Genomic DNA, 20105 nt, shown 5'->3' with positions numbered 1-20105 from the left:
ATATTTGCTACAAAATAAACTACGTCTCAGTCTCTTTGAGGTAAGAGCTGTGTTTTGTATCAGAAGTATGTTTCAAATACATAAGAATTTAAATGTGTTTTCCCCAATGTGGACTTTAAACCGTCTGGAATCATAAATATGTCCTCTTCACTCTAGGGACACAGTCAGTCTTGCCTTATTTTATTATGATGCTTATTAGTGCTTTTGATTCAAGCCTCGAGGTCTGTCCACAGTGCCCTGAATGCTCTCCCAAGCACCTGCCTTTAATCACAGACAATATGGTTTGTGTTTAGAATCGAATGACTGTCATCATCTAGCACGGATGCTCTCTGTCACAGGGACTTAACAACTCATTTGGGGAACACTCTCAGAGTCTCTAAGATTCAATATTCTCTCCAAACTCTTGGTTTTTCATTAGCAGGTTCCAAGACATGGTATCCAGTGGCATTACTTTTTTAAAGATCTCATGGGAAAGAAGTGTTTTTCTTTTCTTTTTTTAAGTGCATACTTAGCATACGTAAGCATCTAAGCCCATGGCAGTTTCTATGTGGAAGTCTGTTCATAGGCAGCTAATATTCAGAGTAGTCTGATTTAACACGGAAAGTGCACTGGCCTCTGGCTAGCCTCAAACGTAATTACCACAGAATGGGACCAAATTACAAACTGTTGCTGATCTTCTGTGAGGAGCTAGGTTGGTGCTTTGCTATATATTTTCTCAGTGGTTTCCCCCTGATTTATTTGTGATATTGCTGTGCAAACAAAGGGAAGACTTCTGAAGTTCACATTGCAATGAACAAATGAATTAGCACCTGAAGAATTCATGATTATGATGTGCAAATACATTCCAAGTGTTCTGAAGATGTGCTCTAACCACCACCCACCCATGCCTCCGTGAATGTATTCAGTCTGTCTTTACAAGTCTCACAACTGCTTCTCAAATTTTTCCCATGACCATCACTTTAGGAATTCTTCATCTTCTGCTTTGATGTAGGGTGATTGTTGATGAATCCATGTCCAGGGTGATGCAATTAAGACAATTTAAAATTAATTGGATACAAAAAGCCATCATTTTCTGTGTGATCCCCACCTCGAGCAGGGGGCATTATTGATTGGTATGTGATGAACTAGTAAAATGTCCTGTTTGTTTTGAGTTTAGGGTGGTGGGAGGCTGTGGAGGACAAACCAGGCAAGTACTAATTATGTTACTTGCACTTAAAACTGAATACATTCACTGAGACAAGAGCAGTTATTAAATTTTCATAATGCAAAGAAGGAGCATTTATGATCTGGCAAAATATAGTTGCTGTGTATTTGGAATGGATATGGTTTCTTTAATGATTGTAAAGGCTAACTTACAAAACAAAGTGATTTATGCAGCTTTAAAATTCAAGATTATATAACAACAACTCAAATTTATATGAAAATCAAGTTGGTAAAAAGAATATAAGCACCTTTAAACAATGAAGGAATGACAGAACTGAAGATGTTTAAGGTGCCTAGCAACTGTTACAGAATGTACAAAGTACAAAACAAGAGCTTAAACAATGAAGACTGGATCCATCTAATTATACAGTTTCATGGATAATTCATAGAATTCTGGCTCAAAAAGCCACATTTAAAAAAGAATAAGACTAGAGAACAGTCCTTCTCCAGCTGAACCATACATTGGCCATCATTATCCTCTCCACTCTAACCACACAAATTCCTGGTTATGGCTGAGAAAGTGCCAACCTTCCATTGGGATTTCTCTGTTCTTAGCTCAAAGAGTAGTTTAATTGTTCCTGGGCTCATGACAAAAGACACTGCTATATTTTCAAGATTTCTTGTGCCATTCTAAGGACAGAGACCATATGGAGTCAGATATTTCTATCAGTGACTTGTAATTAGTCTAATATTTTTTCCAGAAAACATTTTGATTTCAAAACACATGTGAAAATTGGGGACAGAAGAGATTGTTTAGTGGTCAAGAGTACTTGTTACTCTTGCGGAGCAGCCTGGTTTGGTTCTGAACACTCACATGGCAGCTCAAAACCCACCTGTTACTTCTATTCTAAGGTATCTGATGCTTTCTTACTATTCCAGAACTGAACACACATGGTACGCTTACATAAATGCAGGTGGAATTTTCATACACATAAAATAAATTAGTATCTTTAGATATACATGGAAATGAAAAGTTAGGGAGTGTTGCAAATCTTAATTACACTCACTGTTTTTCATAACTTAATTGCTATATATACACTGGGCTGGCAAACTATTTTTTATGAAATATCAGTGCAAGAGACTAGAATACAATTCTCACCTTATATGAGTTCTGTCTATTTTGAAGAAACTAACACTGAAAACTCTCAATCATAAAAAATGGACATAGTGCACTCAAGAGAAAGTAAAAATAAAAACTGTAACTATAAAATCCCCCTCTTTATTATTATTATTTAAGTATGTCCATTTGTGTGGGATTTTTGGACATGAGTTCAGTTCCCGTGAAGTCCAGAAGAGGTGAGCAGATCCCTGGGAGATGGAGTTACAGGACATTGTGAGATGCTGGGCACCAGGACTGGAAATGCATGCTGTTCTCTGGCAGAACAATATTTGCTTTTAAATTATGATCCACTTCTCCATCATCCAAAGAAAAAGTTTTTGAGAGTGTACTGAGAAACTGGTAAACGAGTACAAACTATATATTTAAAGTTAAAATGTACAATGAATACAAGTATCCTTCTCATACTTCCCAGATTAGTTCAAATTTTCCTGTTCTCTGAGCAATTTCAGGTCTGAAACATACCATGTAAGACAACTTCTAGGAGATGTTGACATCTTAGTTTTTTACTTTGTTGATTAAAGCCAAGCATAATGCTTATAATGAACATGTATATGTCTGGGGAATGCTCAATTTTCTGTCTCTCATTCCTTGGGAAAATGGAAACAATTATCTTCTGTAACTGAAGGTATCACTTCTTTCTCAGTGACAGACGATAAAGTGGAGGCAAGTGACTAATGTAGAGTGGAATTTACAGGAGTTCCTTTCAAGCTCCATGTAGAAATACAGTAGAGTTTAGGAGACCTTGGGAGACAAGAGCAACAGAGAACTTTAGACATCTGACCCTCACACTACCCAACCAGTTCTAGTTTGCTAGTTTTAGATTTAAGGCTAAAACAAATAATTTTCCTTACATAAATGATTTCTTGTCTAGAAAAATAATTATGAAACTGTTGATCTAGAGATTATACTTTGGAAATTTAACCACATATAATAATGATATAAGTCACAAAAGTCAAATGGCGGATTAACTATATAGAATAATTTAAAAATCACTATGAAATAATACTAGATAAAAGAGAATAAGGGTAAATGTGCTAAATAGATTTCGCAAGTGTGTACCATAGAAAAAATATTACAAATAAAACAGTCTTCTCACAAATGACAAGAGTCACTTGAAAGCAATTACTTAAAATTTTTGAGGTATTACGCTTACTTAAATCAGTTTATAATATCATTACAGAAAGCTAAATCTGGTATATTTGACAGGAGTGCAAAACATCCTTTAAAACTGATGAATATTGTCGACGTGTATACCTGCCTCTTTCCCATGATGTCACGTCTAATGAAATAATGAAATTTAGTTGTATTTTTTTTTTAACTGAGTCACTTCAATTTTAAATAAAAGATATTTAAGGACACCAAAAAGTACATTCCATAGAAAAGAAAGGACAAATTTTAAATGCATTGAAAGTGACATTATTGTTGCAGGCAGCTAGTGTAAAATTTAAGTCATACAAGGTATTTACAAACTTCTGATTCAAGACCTTCCAGGGTGGAATATTGAATCCTGTCACTTGAGTCCTATACAAATCCAGACCAGCACGTACTGCATTACATGAACTGGTCTGGAATTCATTCTTGGCTTTCCTTGAGAACATTATCAAATGCTGTGTACAATACGAAACACAGGGCAATAAATTTGGCAATGCACATATTGTCTTTAAGCACTTACCTATTTTATTCTGTTTATTTACAGTGGCACCCTCCTTTTGTGGATGAGGATCATACTATTTAAAAACAAATCTTATTTTGAGGAGGCTGTCTTGGAAAATGCAAACTCAATGATAACACCTTTTCTTTGAAGTTCTAAAACAAAGTGTAAACCTTAAAATATTTGCTTAATTATGTTATTTTATAAATTCTATTTATTTTCCTGTTTCAAACAGCATTTTTAAGTGTTTGGCAAATGTTTAACAAGTATGAATTACGGGCGGTGGTGGCGCACGCCTTTAATCCCAGCACTTGGGAGGCAGAGGCAGCGGATCTTTGGGAGTTCAAGGCCAGCCTGGTCTACAGAGCGAGATCAAGGAAAGGCACAAAGCTACGCAGAGAAACCCTGTCTCAAAAGACAAACAAACAAACAAAAAAGTACAATCCTGGGGCCTTTTGGGTTAGGGATTTAGCTCAATGGTAGAGCGCTTGCATAGCAAGCTCAAGGCCCTGGGTTCGATCCTCAGCTCCAGGGAAAAAAAAAAGTATGAATTAATTTAGTATTACTTGAATTATATTTACCTAATATTAAGGTTTTTGTTGGTTCCTTAATATTTCTTCCAAAAAGTACTACGTAATTTGGCTATCATATAAAGTCAAATAAATACAGCTAATTTTAATTTAATAGTTAAATTAAGATTTCTTGACTGTTTTTGCAGAACACATTTCTATCTTAGTTGCCAATAATTCAATTTCTAATGAAAGTTTTTAACTCTACTAAAAATAATGTCTTGGTTTTATAATATTCCTTACATTCTAAAAGTATCTGTTCTTTCTTAGAGGATAAGTTCACCCTGTAGTGACATCACTAAATACTTGTAGTGACATCACTGGTCTATCTAGTGACATGATTGTGTCTCCGAAATGATATCATCGTATTCCTCTAGCCATGCATTCCTGCACAGAGTGGACCTTTAAGCTATAGGATAGGTAAGACCACTAAGAACTCTGATGCACAACATTGACTTGCTATGTGAGTTATGTGTTTGTATATGTGTATGTTGATTACTTTTCTTTCCTTTTTTTCCCTAAAGCCCACAAAAACCAAAGCAACTGGTGGAAGAATCTGATAAAAGACCTTTTATTTAAAGAACATTCTGGCTGTAGTGAGGAAAACTGGAAGGAGAAAGGAGTGACCATCTCCTGGCAGCTCTCCTGACTGTTCTGTTGATTCCTTCAGTACAACACTTACAAATGACACTTCTTTGTGCTTAATATTTAAACCAATGCAGTTTCCCTCTTTCCTTGAGTTTTCCCTTGAAATCTACCACCTTGTGTGATGGTTCTAATGTATACGAATAGCATTACAATTTCCAAATGTAAATTTTCGAGATGGGAATCTTCGTGGCTGCTGTCATTGACATCAGATTTCCAGCTTAATATATCCATCCGGTTATGTATAAGGCTACAGCACAGATGCTCAAAAGAGAACTAATTCTTTTATCTTTCACAGACCAAATCTCCCTAATTTGTTTTCTATCACAGTCAAAAACCTGAAGTAGGAATTGCCAATTCAGACTCAAACCGTGGCATTCATTTGCCTTCCCCCGACCCAAGCTACATGTGACACATGAATTCCAGTATTCTTCCTCAGTTCTTCTCAAATGCTACTTTGTCTCCAATGTTTCTTTAGCAGCTCAAGTTCCACATTCACTTCCCTCCTTGTTCTCAGTAGCACTGAAGTTCCATTTCCACCTTTTGGATTTCAACTTTTAAACTTCCTAAGCTCTATGAATTGGTAAGTATTACATATAAAGACTGATTCCTAAAAAGATTCCTTCATGCTGCTCAGATGTGTTAAGCAGCAGAGTCTAGAAGACCTGCTGAGCATCTATGTGGACCCTATCTCTCCTCGCTGGCACCACTGCCTTCAGGAAGACTCTTACTGTTGACGAGTATATTCTTACTCTGCAATTAGAAATCTCACTCTGCTCTCCATCAGAAAGGGTATGTATGTTGGCAATGGAGTTATAAAGAAGAATGGCATGTGACATTGTAGAATCACAGCTAGACTAAACATTATCTCAAGCTAAGGATCATGCCTTCTCTTATTTTCACTTTTACAATACGGAAGGCAGTGTTTTTTTCCCATCATTTAAAAAAAGTATATATCTGGGATGAATGAATAAAGGATGACAAATAATTTAGTCAAATGATTCTAAGATTATTAACAAATTTAAATAGTAATTATTTATAAACAAAAGGTGAGGCTAGTCAAGAGTGATCCATTTTGTGAAATAAATGCCTGTAGTAGACATCAGGACCAAGATCAAAGCGAATTGCCCAGAAAACAGAATGGATTAACCAGGCAAGATGAGTGTTGAATTAGAAACACCCAGTAGATCACACAGCACTGGTAGAATATGCAGTGTTCAGGCAAAGAGTACAGAGATACTGAAACGTAAATGGTGAGTTGAGAGGGACAGAATGTCAAGACTCACAAATTTAGAAGGATGATGAGATTGGAGACACAAAGAGAAGGACAAATGTCATGGCACAAGCCGTCAAAGCCCATCAAACACTTAGTGTGGGAAGTGGCAGAGAAAACACGAGTCCATAATGCAAGTATACCTCACGCTACTTGCAGGAGATTAGGTTGAGATAGAGCATAAATCAGTTTGGATTAAAATTATCCAAAGGGTTGTTTGCCTATCTTCTGAAACTCAAACTTGTATTTTTCTAGCTTTGATTTCAGACCTATTCGCAAGAATGCCTCAACAATGTGAAAATTGATTAGAATTTTAAAGATAATGTTTTAAAAATGTAACAGTTGGCATAAAAGTTGATTTAGAATAAAAATATAAGCATGGATTTTATTTCCATAAATTTTAAAGGAGTAAGATAAACACCTAATGATTTCTTCCTCCAAAATATTCTGCTGTGAGCTGCCTACAGATAAAAATTTTCTTATAGCTTTTTAAACAATTATTTTTTTATTTTATGTATATGAGTGTTTTGCCTGTAGGTATGTATACCCATCATGTATACACCTGATGCCTGTGGAGGTCATAAAAGGGTACTAGTTCCCCTGTAACTGGGATTACATTGCGAGCCATCCTGTGTACTAGAGACCAATCCTGGGTCTTCAGAAAGAGTGACAAGGACTCTTTTGTTTGTTTGTTTGCTTTTCTCTTTAGCTTTTATTTATTCTTTTTTTTTTCAATTTTTTTAAATTCATTTTACATACCAACCAGAGATTACCCCTCTCATCCCTCCTTCCTCTCTCCCCCTCCCTTCCCGCCAACCCACACTTCATCCCCTCCTCCAACAAGGTAAGTTCTCCCATGGGGGGGACAGCTAAGCCTGGTACATTCGTTTCAGGCAGGACCAAGCCCCTCCCCACTGCATCAAAGGTGAGCAAGGCGTTGAACCATATGTAATGGGATCCAGAAAGCCAGCTCCTGCATCAGGGATAGATCCTGATCACACTGCCAGGGGCTCCAGACTCAGCTACACAACTATCTCCCATATGCAGAGGTTTTAGTCTGGTCCCATGCAGGTTCCACAGCTGTTGGTCTAAAGTTCCTGAGTTCCTTTCAGCTTGGTTCAGTTGTCTCTGTAGATTTCCTCATTGTGGTCTTGATACCCGCGCCCCCCCCCCCCATAATACTTTTAATCACTGAGCCATCTCTCTAGCCCTCAACATTCTTATTTATATCTCCAAGACAACACACCAAAATATCCATTAGTACTGTCTATCTGCTCTCTCTTTCTCAGACTGACTCATTCAGACTTTTTTTTTTCTCAAATTCACCAGTCACAGTCAGCTTATCAAAAACATCTATTCTGAGTTGTGAGCTCATAGCATACATCTCTCAAGGTGTTTCAGTTTACAAAGATGCTGGGGCCATTTTTATTTTACTTAAAAATAAAAAAAGTGGTCCTCAGTATAGATTTGTAGGGTGAGTCTCTGTGACTGTATTCAGGATGTTTCTTTAGCACATAAATCCCCAGTCCTGTTGCCCATTCCTCATTACATCATGTCAAAGACACAAGACTTTTATTTGGTTATTACTAATACATTCATACTCATTCTGATTAATGTGTTAGAGAGACTTCTGTAAATAAAGTGACTGTATCTCCCTTTGTCAGTAAACATTTTATGAGATAGCACTTTGATACATGCCTGCATATATACATATGCATACATATATACGCACACACACACACACATTCCATTAATCCTTCCCAGTTTTAACATTTGTATCTACACAATTGGTATTTTGTCATTTTGTGTAACTAGACTCTCTTCAGCCCATTACTTAAGAATCTATTTAAAGAAGCTCTGGGGCTGGAGAAGGCATCAAGTTTTTGTAATTACTCCAGGTTTCTCTGAAGCTCCCTAATGCGACAATCATTGCCAAGCTGGGTCTTCATCCCACCTGATTTTAATCCTAAAAGCAAATGGCTTCAAGGAATTTTTCATATTGCAAATTTGGGGTCTCATTCCTTGATTAGACACAGATGGCTTTAATATTGGGCCCTGCGTATTTGTCTACTGAAATGCTTTTAACATTCAGAAAGGGTTAAAAAACCACTACATCCTTGATTGGAAGCAGGCATTCTCAAACTGCTTCCTGTGATCATCCACAGAACTTTCGATAGCATAGTGCCTCAGTCTCCTTCATGATGCCTCTAAAATTGATATAACTTGCAGAATAAACAACCAATTTGAAAAAGTTAGAGTCACCTGAAGAATGTTTAAATATGTTAATGCCCAGCTCAGGCCATACCATTCAGGGATAAAATCTTAAACTTTAGTCGGATGAAGACAATATGTAACAAGTTTGAAAAATAGCGCTATGAGGCCATCTACACCTGAAGGGTGTATGCCACTACAAGCCTATTGCTTTACAACAGGGATGAACATAAAATTTTGCATTAACTACACAGAGCAAGCCAACAGAGTGCTTTGAACATTGTGTTTAAAATAATCATCGCCCTTCATCTTTTCTTTTATAACACTTTGGTACTACATAAATGAGGCAAAAGAGAGAGCTGAAAGTGGAAGAGTGATGTTGGTCCACACTACATCATCAATGTGAGAAAGGATGTATGCCCAGATAGCATCAGTCCTCCTGAAACTTTTCTCTCAGCATCGATAGCCCTTCTGTTTCCATTCACTGTGGAAACAGTTTGTTTATATGGGCTCATGCATTTCATTTTCACCATCATTCCTTGATGAGAATGCAGATTGTCATGGTTTATAGGCATTCAGAAATTTTAAAGAAATAAATAGCATGCATGAGGATCTCAGAAAGTTTTCTTGCAGGTGGGAAGAGTCCCGGAGGAAGCAATTCTGAACGTATAACTAGATTGTGACTCAATCAAGACAATACAATAGGGTGAGTGCTGGGAACGTGAGGCAGACATACCGGAGTGTGTTTCAACCTGCCTTGGCAAATCATTTTCTCAAGTCTTCACCTACAGACTGGGAAAACAGTAACTACCACTGAGGGTTTCTGAGACTCAAGGTTGAAAAGCAGCTTACACATGAAGGCTGGCACACAGAAGAAGCTCACTGCATGATAGAATCATGACCCATATCTTTTGTGAAATTATTGCTGAGGTGAATGATCCAGGATAAACCTAGTATCTAGTTCACTCCAGCAGTTCTGCTGTCTCTCAAGAGATTGTAAGAAATCTGGAATCTTGGGTTCCACACAGACTTTGATTCTTGATGGAACTCTGATGTGACTTGTACAGTTAAGTATAAGCAGATGTCAAGGCAGAATAAAATGTATTGGCTAAAATCTTGTGGGGCATGTGAGAAATCTGGAGCATGCAAAGTAAAAGAAGCTGTATAGGAAACATATAAATGAATATAGGCTTCTATGACATATTTCTAATTTTAATTCAATTCTATTCATCTATAAACTATACACTCTGGGGATACAATTTCAGTTTCTTTTGTTGTTATCAAGACAATGGAGTTCTGAGTCAGCTCTGCTCCTGAATATGCTCATAGTCTTGAAGACTGCTTTCTGAGAATACTCCTGATGGAATGAAGGTGATGCTTGTTTTCTGTTGGGTATTTTATTACTTCTTTCTAATAAGGAGATAAAATGTTGACAAGGAAATGAACTAGTCAGCTATCTCTGTCTAATGTTGAGATTGGTCAGGCCGTGCTGTGGATGCATAGTGAGGTTGTGCACTTTCCTGGGGCAACATCTCTGGGACAAAAAAGAAAAAAAGCCACTTAGTCTTGTGATAATAACTTCAGTGGGACAATAGAGAAGAAGAAATAATAAATTACATTCTCTTCATGTACAGGGGACGTTCTCAGCTACAGTTGCTGTATGTATAAAGCCACCTTGGACATTTTCAAAGCATAATCTATAACATCCACAAGCACGACATTCCCAGCATTTTGCTCAGAGCTTTGAGAGTTTGAATACTTTTTCTCTGATTATAACCATTAGGTGGTGTGTTCTTTTTCTTTTGCTGTTTGTTATTTTCCAAAATGGAAATGAAAGTTGCTCTTTGTAGAACATTTATGAAGGAAGAAAAGGAAGGTTACAGGGAAGAGAAAATGTCATCATAACAGAGTTGCAAAGGACACCATATTGCGTGAGGCACTGACATGGTGAATGGGCCTTATTCAACGAGGAGTGAATTGAAGCCTAACGGCCAGATGGCAGAGCTGAACACAGAAATTCCATATGTGTGATGGCAGTGAGGGACTGCCATTGACATACTTGCTTTCCAGCCAAATGCCTCGGCAGATGCAATTTTACACTTTAACATTGCAATATGGCACTCAAACCCAGAAGAGTTAGCAGCAAGATTCATAGCTGATTTAAAGTGGCAGAGTTGAAATCCAAGGCTTCCTATTGGGGTGAAAGCTATGAAGAGGAAGCAAGGGGATTCAGTGCTTTCTCGGATCTTCCTTCAGGTCTGTGCTCTTCTAATGAGCTAAAGAAAGGACAAAATGTGGTTTAATGGTTACAAGTATCTATCATCTACCTATTATCTATCTATCATCTATCTATATATATAATCCATCATCTGTCTACCTACCTATCACCTGTCTATCATCAATCTATTTATCATCTATCTTCAATCTATCACCTATCATTTGTCTATCATCTATCTATATATCTATCTATTATCTATCATCTACCTATCATCATCTATCTCTATCTATATTCATCTACTATCTATCTATCTATCTATCTATCTATCTATCTATCTATCTATCTATCTATCTATCATCTATCTATCTATCATTTATCTATCTATCTACATATCTATCTATCTATCTATCTATCTGTCATCTATCATCTATCTATTTATCTATCATCTATCTATCTATCTTCTTTGTCTTCATCTATCTATTTCCTTTCTCTATGTATTTCGTCATCTTTTTGGGAAGGAATCCTTTCTCTTTTGCAGGATGACTAGAAAACTTATAAAAAAAGTTAATATAGACTTTTGAACTGTCTTAATAATAATTATGAAGCAGCTATGTTTTTTAAAATTATGAAACTGTGGGCTAGAAAGTCAATCATGATCTTTTCCATCAAATTGTCTTTCATAAGACATCACCAGCAATGATAACAAAAGCGAATTCATTTTTTTCAGTACAACATTAGTTGCAGCAAGAGATAAAGTTTTGTGTTAATTTAGCCTCCATCTTTCTGTTATGTTCAAGGTTTTGCAAGCAACTGTATAAGCCTTGGTCCTATCTCAACTTCCTCTTCGATGAGTCCTAATGTACTATTTGGAACAACAAATATCTTCTTTGATTACTGCCATCTCTTTTGAATTTACCTACCTTTTCTTAAATTAGCCTTACAATTCAAATATATAAAACTGCTGTCCACTTAGCTTGTGTTTTTATATCACAACAATGTTATAGTGATGGTCACTTATCTTTTTGTGCAGCACTGTTTTCTTTCTTTTTTCTTTTTTTGTTAAGAAATTTTCTATTCCTTTTATGTACCAACCACAGATCCCCCTCTCCTCCCTCCTCCCACCTCCAGCCTTTCCCCCCAACCCAATCCCCATTTCCACCTCCTCCAAGGCAAGATCTCTCTTGAGGAGTCAGCACAGCCTGGTACATTCAGTTGAGGAAGGTCCAAGGCCCTCCCCCTGCACCAAGGCTGTGTAAGGTGTCCCACCATAGGCACTGAGCTCCAAAAAGCCAGCTCATGCACCAGCAATGGATCCTGATCCCACTGCCAGGGGGCCTCTTAAGCAGGTCAAGCTAAGCAACTGTCTTGCTTATGCAGAGGGCCTAGTCCAGTCCCATGGAGGCTCCACACCTATTGGTCCACAGTTTATGAGATCCCACTAGTTTGGTTGGTTGTTTCTGTACATTTCCCCATCCTGATCTTGATGCCCCCTCTTCTCTCTCTTCAACTGGACTCCTGTAGCTCAGCCTGGTGCTTGGCTGTGGACCTCTGCATCTGCTTCTATCAGTTACTGGATGAAGGCTCTATGATGACAGAGTATTCACCAATCTGGTTACCAGATTAGGCCAGTTCAGGTACCCTCTCCTCTATTGCTAGTAGTCTAAGGTGGGGTCATCCTTGTGGATTTCTGGGAACTTCCCTAGCACCCTGTTTCTCCCTATTCCCATGACGTCTCCCTCTATCATGATATCTCTTTCCTTGCTCTTCCACTCTGTCCTAGTTCCAGCTCGACTCTCCCATTCCCTTATGTTCTCATCCCCTATCTTCTACCCTCCACTGGCCCACTTCACGCCTAGTTGCTCTTGGAGAGCTCATCTATTTCCCCTTCCCAGGGTGATCCATGCATCTCTCTTAGGGTTCTCCTTGTTAGCTAGCTTCTCTGGAGCTGTGGGTTATGGTCTGGTTATCCTTTGCTTTACATCTAGTAGCCACTTATGAGTGAGTACATACCATGATTGCCCTTTTGAGTCTGGGTTACCTCACTCAGGATGATATTTTCTAGTTTCATGCATTTGCCTGCAAATTTCATGATGTCATTTTTTTAAACTGTTAAGTAGTACTCCATTGTGTATATGTGCCACATTTTCTCTATCCATTCTTCGATTGAGGGGCATCTAGGTGGTTTCCACGTTTTGACTATTACGAATAATGCTGTTATGAACATAGTTGAGCATGTGTCCTTGTGGTATATTTGAGTATTCCTTGGGAATATTTTTAAGAGTGGTATAGCTGGGTCTTGAGAAAGATTGATTCCCAATTTTCTGAGAAACTGCCACACTGATTGCCAAAGTGATTGTACAAGTTTGCACTCCCACCAACAGTGGAGAAGTGTTTTCCTTTCTCCACATCCTCTCCAACATAAGCTGTCTTCTTCAGTGGTTTTGATCATAGCCATTCTGGCAGGTGTAAGGTGGTATCTCAGAGTCATTTTGATTTGCATTTCCTTGATGACTAAGGATGTTGAGCAATTCCTTAAATGTCTTTTGCCCATTTGAGATTCTTCTGTTGAGAATTCTCTGATTAGCTCTGTAGCCAATATTTTAATTGGATTGTTCAGTATTTTGATGTCTAGTTTCTTGAATTCTTTATATATTTTGGAGATCAGCCCTCTGTCAGATGTGGGGTTGGTGAAGATCTTTCTCCATTCTGTAGGCTGTCATTTTGTCTTATTGACTGTGTCCTTTGCCCTACAAAAGCTTCTCAATTTCGGGAGATTATATTTACTAATTGTTGTTCTCATTGTCTGTGTGGGACTGTTTTTTAGTGAATTCTTTTTGAACATGAATATATGTGACCAAACTTCTTTATAGAACTAGAATCAGGATTTACTTTTTATGTGCTTATGAAGACATTTTAGGTCATAAAGATATTTCATTAGTCTTCATGGAACTGATTAATAATGATAAGACTCATTGGGTCCATGAAGTGCCTCAAGGATAGACAAGAAATGTCAAGAGATGAAGTGTTATTCATTATAGGAGCCATGGAATAGAGTCTAAGGCACAGCTCATTAGCAGATGTTTGCAGTAGATTTGATGCCTGCTAGGTAGTTATTTATCCCTCATACTCTTCATGGTAGTATTGTACCTATCACATCCTTCACACTATAGTCCAGTTGAGACATTTTTTCTTGAGTAGCAGGGATGTCACTAATAAGATATATTTCCTCTACATTTTATAATTTTATAAAGGCACCTGTTTAAAATTATAAGTAACACCAGCCAAGTTGACTCAGAGCATCAACATTTAAGGACCACAGTACACTCTTGATATTGTAGAAGGTATAGATTATCTCACTAAAAGCAAGTCTTCTATGAATTGAACATTATTTCACCTTACTTTTTAGGAATATACACAAGATATTATGCAACTTCTCTAAGGTTACATAGATCTGGTAAACAATAGGACTAGCATTACAGGGAAGGGTTGAAGAGTCTGTCAGTAAGATGCCAGTTGTGCAAGCATTAGGACCTGAGTTCAGATTCCCAGAACCCATATAAAAGAGTGATGTGACAATGCACGTCTGTAACTTAGTGCAGAAGAGCACTAAGCAATGCAGATAGGGCGATCTCTGGATATTACCAACTAGCCAGCCTAGTCAAGTCCATGAACTCCACATTCAGCACAAAACAATATCTTAAAAGTTAAAATGGGGAGCGATCCAGCAAGACAACTTCTATTGACCTCTGGCTTTGAGATGAATGTGTATACTCATGTATGTGCATCTGCACACACACAGTGAATATACCACATACATGTGCCTTTATTATGTACACACAAATAACTAAATAATAAAAAATGAAATAAATGATGATCTGTTTAGCTCTAGAAGACAAGTCTTAATTACTCTAACATTAGGGGCATTCAATATGATTGCTACATTCCTAGGTAAATTTCTACCCAAATATTTGTAAGCAAATATCCAGTTTATCTTACTCTTCTCAGGCTAACATTCAAGGTCTTGAAAGGCACAGGAAAGCAAAGTCTGATTTATGTTGCAATACAGCCTCAATATCACACAATAAACATTTATTTTCACATGCATTTCTTACTTACTGTCTTCTTATTCATCTTGCTTCCTAAAACCAACTACTACCTGCTACTACAGATTTCTGGCAACTTCCATGTCCATGTGGAAATTTCCTCTGACCTTTAAAGCCCCAAGTTACTGATTTATGTTAAGTGTCTTACAATCTGCCCATTTCTTTTGACCTCCCAGAAACCTTCAGTTCTGCCATCATTTCTGACCCCAGGAAAGGTAGAAAGCTAGTTCAAAGATGTTTTCCATTTGAACACTTTAGTTTCAGTCTCCTCACATCTTCTTCAGAGGCTGTGGAAGTTGAACATTTCCCACCATACATTGTTTTCTAGAGTCTTTCTGCTTCTTTCCACAACAGATGAATATCATAAGTAGTAACTACATGTTGCATCCTTTAAGGGAATTTGTCTTGTTCTGTTCTTGATTCCTGAGTCTTGATCTATGAAGTAGATGAAAAAATCCTTGAAGCAGAACTATCCATTCTTGTTGTATATGCAAGAGACTTTTTGCATTTTGTGAATACTTGCATTGAAATGTTATCCAAAGCTTGAGATAAAGCCAAAGGAGGAAAAAACCATGTTCTCTAAAACATTTACTTACAACTCACACAGGGTCATTGTCCAGGACAGGGTATCTGTATCAAACTTTATCAACACTTTGTTGTATATACACTGGTAGGCTCTCTATAAGTAGAAGAGATAACTTCAAATTGTATTGCCTTGTAGGACATTAGTGAATTTTATATTTAATTTTTCAATTGTATTACTAACATTCCTATTCAAAATATCTCCAATACTTGTCTTTTCAAATGCCTTGGAAACAGCTTTATCTAATTATTGTCTCTTCGTTAATGAATTAGGAAACCTTTCAAGTATGTTCTTTCTATACTTGCACTAGAATCATGTATTTAACTTCTATTTATATTCTGACATTTTAGTACAGGTGAACTAGAATTTGGAAAGTTTATAGATTGTTGAACATAGCCATGTACTCATGATTATTAATTTCTCTTTAAGCACATTTCACAAAATTCTAAGATATTTGAATTGTAACCATCTTCCAATGCAAATATATTATAATTTCAATTTGTATTATTCAAAAGAATTTTTTCATTAAAAAACACATTTCTCCATTTCCAAACATACAGTGGGATCTTTCATTTTTTGGCATCCATTTCTAAAGTGAATTCTAGTCAGTGAATACATTTTGTGTGATCTCAATTATATTAATTTGGGTGAGACTGAATTTATGGCCCAACACCTCATTTCGTTTTAGAATTATTCCATGTGTGCATGATAATGTAAACTTAGAATTTACATACATGAATTTAAAATCAGTGGCAATTGCTACTGTCACTTTGTTGGTGTACATTCAATCTGCATTCCCAGGAGCTTGTGCTGACTCTGCATCAACTTTCACATGGTATTATTTCATTTGGCTGAAAGGACATTTGTCCACATTTCCTTTATTGCAAATAGGAGATCATCATCTTTTCACTTTTGGTTTTCTGAATTATTTTCAAACTTATTTTGAATTTGGGGCTATAGATACAGTTCAGTGATTAAGAGCAAGTCCAGTATCCACAGTGGGCAAATTACAAATGACGTTAGCTTCAGCTCCAGAGAAACTGATGCTCTCTTCTGGCATTTGTGGGCACAGCACTCATGTGCACATACCCACCCATAGACACACATATATAACTAAAAAATAGTAAATAAATAATTTAAAAAACATTGAATTTACTTCTATCTGAAAGAATTTTTTGGACGTTTTAACTTTACCTTTGAAAACTCTTTATTACTATGCATGTGTGGAAGTCAGAGGGCAGATTTGTGGAGTTAGGACCTGCTACATAAAGGTGGGTTCTGAGGATAGAACTCAGGTCAGGAGGCTTATATGGCAAGTACTGGTGTCTGCTGAGTCATCTCACCAGCTTTTACGTAAATTGTAGTTGTTTCTTTTAGTGATTTTTTTGGTTGTGAGCCTAGTCTTTAAGGGCTGAGCCATCTCTCTACCCCTCTTTCAGTGACTTTTTTTGTGGAATTTCATTTTGTTTTACTTTGGTTAATTATTTTGATTCACTTGCCAACTTCATTGATCTGTGTGATAGTTATATTGGATTTAATATTTCTACTTCTCTTTAGTTTGGGACCATTAATATTATTCAGTGTATCTTCTTGTGTGGCTTTCTGTCTCTTATAAGTTTAAAACTTATTATTTATTACTCCCTCATACATTTCTTGGGCACATTCTCTCTATTCAAGTACATAAGTAAGGCTTTTATGACATACTCTCTCTATCTCATAATGGTTTTCATCTGTTTTCTCTGTAAGTTTCATTTTTTCCTTAATTAATTAATTTATTTTACATCTTGACCACAGTTTCCCCTCCCTCCTTTCTTCCTATTTCCCCCACACCTCCCCACCCCAAACCACCTCCTCTTTCTGTTCAGAAAGGGGCAGGCCTTGCATGGGTATCAATAAAGCAAGGCATATCACGTTTATGCTACATTTTGGAAGTGTACAATGTTGTGTGAAATTTTGTTTGTGTTCTGACAAATAAAGCTTGCCTGGAGATCAGAGGACAGAGCTAGCCACTAGTTAACCATAGAGATCTGGAGGTCTGTACAGACAAGAGACAGGAAGTGATAAGGCTGGGTGGAGACAGGAAGAGATAAGGTGGGGCAGAGACAGGAGTTTGGCCTTTTAGGTTGGAGGATTTGAAGAGGTAAGAAGTCACTGTTGGTTGCTCTTCTGCTTCTCTGATCTTTCAGCTTTTACCCCAGTATCTGACTCCTATTTTTTTATTGATAAGGTTAATTAGATCAGGCTTCATCACTGATCATTCACATCTGCTCTGTCTACACTTTGTTAAACTCATTCTTTAGGTTTGTTTTCTATTATTGTCATTTTTAGTCTTACGATCTTTTTTTTCCTCATTAAGTTTCTAATTTTATCACAAAATTTCTCAATTTTTCTCATCATGTCATAGTTACAACTAGTAATTACAAAATCTATAGTATCCCGAGAATTTTAAGGTCATGTATTGTGGTTTTTAATTTTGTTTTTAAAATGAAAATATATAATATGTATTTTAAAAACTAATTTGTTTATTTGAGGGCAGGCAATGGCAAGGTCAGAGCTATGTATGTGACCTTGAATGCTGTATTACTGGGTTTATCTGAGACCTTGAATGTTGGGTTTGTTCCAAAGAAGATTCATCTTTCCTCTGCTCTGGTACCTGGAGATATTAGATAGGTAGTCCTTCACTGTCAAATGTAGAGCTGAGGATTCAAGACGAGGTTTCTGTTCCTTTCTCCTTTTTGGGTTTAAGCTTATGACTCTAATATTGCTTAGCTTGGAGTGTCCTAATCAAAAATAGGGGTTATGTGCTCCAACCTGGGAGTACCTCATCGGTCAATGTTTATATGCTTAAAAATCTGCAGTAAGAGAGTGTCTCATTATCTCTAGGTTCTACCTCCAGATTTAACAAATTATCATACCAGAAAAGCAGTCACAAGTGCTATAATCAAGTTCCTAAGCCCACATCCATTCTCTTCTGTAACCAGGCTGGGAATTTCTCATGTTGGCTGTGTAGATCTTTAAAACTAAGACTGAATATCTCTCTTTCCTTTCTCATTTGTTCTTGTTCTTTACTTCTCTCTTTTTTTAATATGTGCATACATATTCATTTATGTGTTATTATTTCACATGAATATTCATCTTCCATCACTTTTATTTATGCTGGTCTAAACTATTTACTCTACTGTTATACCTCCTACTTTTTTATATTTCAGTTATCTATATGGTGGACTTTGAAAGTTGAAAACATAAAAGTCTATAATCCTACAGGGATCCATGTAGTTGGCATTTTCTTTGGGCCACTAGCCAGCTCCCAAATAAAGACACAGAGACTTATTATTAATTATGAATGCTTGGTCGTAGCTTTGGCTTGACCCACTAGATCTTTTAACTTAATTTAATCTGTTTCTATTCATCTGTGTTTTACCCCAGGGCCTTTTACCTTTCTTTCATTCCGTATGTCCTACTTTCCTGCTTCCTTTTTGTCAGTCTGGCCCCTGATGTTCTCATGCTGCTCCTTTACTTTCTTCTTTTTCTTCTTCCTGAGCATAAATTCCTTCTCCTCCTTACTCTCCCTGCCTGGAAATTCCACCTATTCCTCCTCTCTCACTTATTGGTTGCTCAGCTTTTTATTAGACCAAACAGGTGCCTTAGGCAAGCAAGGTAAAACAGCAACATATCCCTACATAATTAAACAAATAAAACACATCTTTACATAGTTAAATAAATATTACACAACAGATCTACAGTAAATACTCTGAGGTATACTTCACTATTTCTCCTAAATAAAGACCGCAATTCAGAGACTGTAAATTCTAACATGACACAAACATGTCACACATCTGCAGCCTGATGTTTCTGGTCTTGGAAAAATTGTAGGAATCATTTGTTTGGAGTATTAGATGGATATTGGATCTTATTGGTGTAAAACTATTAAGTGCAGAAAATATGGTGGTTGTCAAAAATAGTCAGGCAAAATGGAAATTATCAATTTAAAATAATAAAACTTTGGAATAGGGTCTCTCAATATCATGCAATGATCTGATGTGCATTAATTACACTTTAAAATTACAACTCCATGCCTTGCCTAAATCTACAAAGTGCCATTCAGTGAACACTACTTTTAACAGGCAACAAAGCTTATGATACACACTGGCCTACTTTCGATAATTTCTGAGCACACACTGGTGTCTTTCACTTGAATTCCTCAAGAAGCCCTCCTTTGATCATGGCCATTGAAAGTGTTTCCTTCTTTACACCACCAGTTTCTTTACCCTGCCAATCATAGCCAATCCTATAGCGTTCATATTCATGTGTGAGTTGTAACAAGCAATTTACTTACTATTTTTGTGTGGATTTATTTTAAAACTTTAGTCTCGAAGTTAAGAAACATTTTTCACTACTGGTCTGCACTCTGTACTGAGCAGGGCTGTGCAGTTGCAGTCTTGCTGCTGCAGCACATTTCATTTTTGCTGAGTCTTTTACTCATTTTGGCCAGCAGCATATATTGGAGTCTTTAAACTATGACTTTTCTG

This window comes from Peromyscus eremicus, chromosome 19 (assembly GCF_949786415.1).
Source record: "Peromyscus eremicus chromosome 19, PerEre_H2_v1, whole genome shotgun sequence".
NCBI classification, from domain to species: domain Eukaryota; kingdom Metazoa; phylum Chordata; class Mammalia; order Rodentia; family Cricetidae; genus Peromyscus; species Peromyscus eremicus.
The sequence above is the reverse complement of the archived record's forward strand: the minus strand, read 5'-3'. Positions refer to the sequence as shown.